At 35.4% G+C, this 5,215-nt stretch overlaps 1 pseudogene; it reads right to left on the reverse strand.

Annotated features, from left to right (window-relative positions):
• Positions 1 to 232: 232 nt before the first annotated feature.
• Positions 233 to 567, reverse strand: LOC142451380 (NADH dehydrogenase [ubiquinone] 1 subunit C1, mitochondrial pseudogene; annotated as a pseudogene).
• Positions 568 to 5,215: the final 4,648 nt, after the last annotated feature.

Consider the following 5,215-nt stretch of genomic DNA (forward strand, 5'->3'; position numbering starts at 1 on the left):
ATTTTAAGCAATGCGCTATTTTAATGATATTGTTCAATAATTTCCACATTTTGTTGACTGTTTTTAAAGAATATGGAAGCATTAGTATTTGTTTCACATAACGATGTAACACACAAATGCTGAGATATACATTGACAAATAACTGTTCTTTCTCATTTACATTCAAAAGATTGGTGAATCCAGAATTCCTGAAATCATTACATGGCACATACCATATCAGTATTTCAAGAGTTTATTCCAGCCCATTTCTTCTTTTATACTCTAAAACATCTTCATTGTGTTGCTTGATGAGATAGGCCCTCAGAAAGATTGTGGTGCCCAAGGTCAGCCCAACTTTCAGCCAATCAGATTTGCTATTTATCGGCTTCTGAATGTAAAATTTCGACCTCGCTGAAAAACTGTGCGGGAGCTGAGCCAGGGTCAGCAGCTGAGAGAGAGGGTGCTGGACCAGGGCGCCTGCCACCCTCTTGCCGACTTGGCTCCCGACCTCCCTTCTTTATAACAGACATAAATGCAGATATCTTTCCATCAGCGGGCCTCTTACCTGTCTTCCAATTTTCTTGACATTGAAGAGTAAATGCTTTGAGAATTGAAGTTATTTTGCAAAGTATCTCAGTTAGTATTCTAGAAATTCCTGAAAGCCTGTTTTATGCAAATCCCAGCAGAGTGGATTGAACTTCATTCAGCACCTGTAGTTCTTGAAATTATACTGCTTCTTGAATTCATTTAGCATAAACTAGTTATTTTGGGCACATTGCCTCTCTATTTCTTGCTTCTTCTTTTCATATTTCCTATGTTATTTATTGTTTTATCTATAGAATCCTTAAATATTATAACTTAAGTCTTGAACTTCCTTTTCAATATTTTCAGCTTGTGAAATGATAATAAAGTTAATTAAATAAGAAAAAAATATTTATTAGTTTCTAGTGAATATTGTAGCAAATTCTACAAACTAGGTGACTTAAAACAACAACAAGTTGTCTCTTCAGAATCTGTGGTTGGTCAGGCATTCTTATTAAGTACAACTGGGCCAATTTCAAGATTTCACCAGGACTTCAATTCATCAAGATACAGTGAGGGAGAACCTCTTCTTGCTTCTCTTAACTTCGGTGATGTGTGGCATTTCTTGGTTTGAGCTGCGTTATTCAGTCTTAACCCGGTATATTCAAATATGTCTCTTCTTTCTTTTCACCTCACTGACTCTGTATGCCACCTACGTCTGCTTTTTTCAGGAAAACGCATCTGCAGTTGCTCTAGGACTCACCATGTCAAGATGTTTAATTTAATTCCATCGATAGTGATTCTTTTCCTTATTGCTAACATCACAGGCTCCATGGGTTACGACTTGATATCTTCTGAGGAGGGTCGGACATTGTTTTCCTCTCATATTCTCCTTTCTGCCCTCTCCTGGTCCTAGTCGATAACCAAAGTGAGGCCAACCATTTAACTCAAATAGTCCAGCATCCCCTTAAAAATTGATAAACAAGAATGAAAAATAAAACAGAACCCGCACCACAGCATAAGTGAACAAAGAGGACACTCAAATTTCATATGGTACATATGCAGGAAAACTACAAACTAAAACATGCCTCCATGAGAAGCCTTCTTGAAGAATCAGAATACTGTGCGGCAACCAAATGAAAGGGATGAAACAGGTGCAGACGAGAGGCCTATGGTTGATTTAGACGAGGTACCGAAATGAAAGTCTAAGTAAAAAATATTGCTAAAGAAGCAAGTGGCTAGGTGAAAAATAAATGCAGTTTTCAAGTGGCAGTCATTAGCATTTTGGGTAGGTGAAGATTCAAAGATAGGACAGGTTTCTTTGGCGACTGAGTGACATATGGAAAAATAGAAAAGGGGGATAATATAATGTTCTTTAAGACAAGATAAAATAGTTTAAAAGACACACCAACCTTGCACCCACTACCAAAATAACGCACACTTAAAAAAAGGTATTTTGGTACATTTATAGAAAATGGTGTCTTTGAAATAGAAAAATTGTGGTGCAGCACACATATTTAAATGAAACGCCAAAAGGAGTCTATTATGTTCAAAGTAAGGAGGAAAAATAAAAATTCAAACAAAAAAATTAAAAATGAACAAGAACACCTTGTTGTTGTTGTTAGGTGCCATCATCTGACTGGACCCGAAGCACAACAGGACACACTGCCTGCTCCTGGGCCATCCTCATATCTGTCAGTATGCTGAGCCCATTGTTGCAGCCAGTTCATCTTGCAGAGAGCCCGCTTCTTTTCTGCTGCTTCTTCTTCACCAAGCATGACGTCCATTGACAGGGACTCATCTCTGCTGGCAATGTACGAAATAGGTGAGAGGCAGTCTTGACCTCCTTACCTAAAAGGAGCATTCTGGCTGTGCTTCTTCCAAGAGCGCCTGCTTGTTCTTTAGGCAGTCCATGGTACTTCCAACATTCTTCACTCGCACCGTAATTCAAATGCATGCATTCTTCTTCAGTCCTCCTTATTTTATATCCAACTCTCTCGCATGCATATGAGATGATTGAAAATATTTAGCACATTAAAATACCAAACCACCAAGAAGCAAGGGGAGCAGAAATGAACAAGGAAAAACAGGAAAAATGGTACTTAAATTTTAAGACAAAAATGTTTTCATTGAAATTCAGTAACTCTAGTGAATCAAGACACAAATTCTTTCAGTAAAGCATCACCAGAATAAATCAGTAATACTTACTGTGTATAATTCATCATGACTAAGTAAATGTCCTTTATTAAAATTCAGTTGCTCTATAAAAATCAATTAATTAATCCATTTTATTATCAAAATAAAGACCAAAGAATCACTTTAGTATTTCAAAAGTGGAGAAAACTTTAAAAGTTCTACATCTATTTATGAAAAATATTGTTCATAAAACAGAAATTGCAAGGCGATTTCTCAAACTGTTCAAGTGTATTTACAAAAAAGGTACAGTGGACATTTTAATAATGGTTCAAGGTTAAATTGGGAGCTGTGGATGGCATCCTGGGCTAAGAAATTGAGCAGTGAGCGATTAGAAGGCACCAGCTACACTGTGGGAGAAAGATGAAGCTCTCTCCTCCTGGAAAGAATTCCAATCTTGGAAACAAACAGGGCAGTTCTCTCCTGGCCTGGACAGTCACGGTCACCGTGGGTCACAGTTCCCTTGATGGCAATGAGGCAGGACAAGAGTTGAACCGCCCTTTTTAAGACTGGAAATGGGAACTGAATATTGTCTTTCAGCATTCAATTTTGAAATCATAAGAACGTTTCACATTATTTCCAGTAAATTTAAAAATAATTTTAAAGTGAGAATAGAAAATTAGAAAATATTTATCAATTTTCAGATAATGTGATTTATGTAATCTCAAGGCATCTTCAAAATAACTATCATAGATTAATAAATCATGTTAATAAGACCATAGTATATACAATTATTAGAAAAATGGGCACTAGTACATGTTGACAGCAAACAAATGAAAACAAAAAATACTTATGTTTAATAGCATAAAGGGCTATAAAATAAAACCCAGATGTCAGACAGTATAAGATATGCCAAAAAAATTTTATAAATTATCAAGGGAGGGAGAGGGAACAGGGAGGGAGGGGGAAATGAGGAGCTGATGCCAGGGGCCTACGTGGAGAGCAAATGTTATAAGAATGATAAAGGCAATGAATGTACAAATATACTTTAAACAATTGATGTATGTATGGATTGTGGTGTATGAACCCCTAAAATGATTTTTTTAATGTAAAAAATATTTTTACCTTGCATGTCGTGAAAACAGATGGGAAGCCAGAAAAAAAACCCACAGGAATAAATGTAGCAAAACATACCCAAACTTCTAACATCTATAAAAGATGGCTGTGATGTTAAAGTTGACTTAGATAAATGATGAATTAATATTGACAGAATGGGCATCATTCTTAAATTGATCTGTGGTTTCAGCAAAGTTGAAGTCACAATTATACAAATGTGTTGTTATTGTTCTTTCTATAGATATAAGATGATTCTAAGATTAATATAACGAAAATAGGACCCATTATAACCAAAGCAAATTTTAGTGAAAAAGCAAAACTGGATATCTATCCTGATTTCAAGATATCCTATGAAAATGAAATTAAAACAATTTTAATGCCATGAAAATATATACATAATGGAATTAATTGAATAATCAATATATTAACCCCAAATTAATATTCAATTGATTTTTTAAAGGAATGAAGTCAATGAAACAGAGAAGGATTTTTTATTAGCAAATTAATTTTGTTAGCTGTATTAAAGGATATTTATGTGGTAGAAACAATTAAACCTGACTCTTATTTAATACCATAAATTTAGAGCACTTGAATTATAGAATAAAATATAAACTAAAATGTAGAAAAAGGAGAAACACAAAAAACTTGTTTATGACTTTATATAGGTAAATGTTTCATACAGCAAAAATAAAAATATCAAAGAAAATAGACTGTCCTTAATCACAATGAAACCATTTCAAATTCTCAAGTAACCTAACATTTGGGAGAAATTATTGGCACCATACATGTTGTGTAAGGATTTCTTATCCAGAATGTGCAAATCACTGTTCTACCTCAGTCATTATACTAAATGATCTGGAGTTAGAGAATCCAAACAGAAGAACATGGTATCAAGTACATCATTAACGAAGAAAGCAAAAGTTTACTGAAAAGGACAGAAAAAAAAGAAAGAGATCAAAGTGGAGGTCAGAAGCTTAATGATAGAGTATCTAAGACAAATGGAAGAAATGTAGTCCTAGAGTTGAACCAAATTCTCAAAGGACATCTGGAGAAGCAGAGTAAAACTTTATAAGGAAATGTCCAAAGACGTAGAGTTGGTAAACCAAAACGGATGTGCATGCTCGGCCTATCTTAAACTGAAATAACGCAGGACAAATGCAAGGCATCAGTTCCAAAATCAAAGGATTCCACAGGTAAAACATCGGAGGGGGCAAGGAGCATCAAACGCAGATGGAAAGAATGCACAGCATCACTGTAACAAAGAGAACTAGGTGACATTCCATCAATTCAGGAGGTAACACCTGAGCAAGAGCCAATGGTGCTGAAGGAAGAAGTTCCTGCTGTACTGAGAGTATTCGCCTAAAACAAGGCTCCAGCAATTGATTTAATACTGACTGAAATGATTCCACAAGCTGATGAAGTATTGGAAGGATTTATGGGGCTATGGCAAGAAATTTAGAAGATA

This window comes from Tenrec ecaudatus, chromosome 6 (genome assembly GCF_050624435.1).
Source record: "Tenrec ecaudatus isolate mTenEca1 chromosome 6, mTenEca1.hap1, whole genome shotgun sequence".
Taxonomy (NCBI): domain Eukaryota; kingdom Metazoa; phylum Chordata; class Mammalia; order Afrosoricida; family Tenrecidae; genus Tenrec; species Tenrec ecaudatus.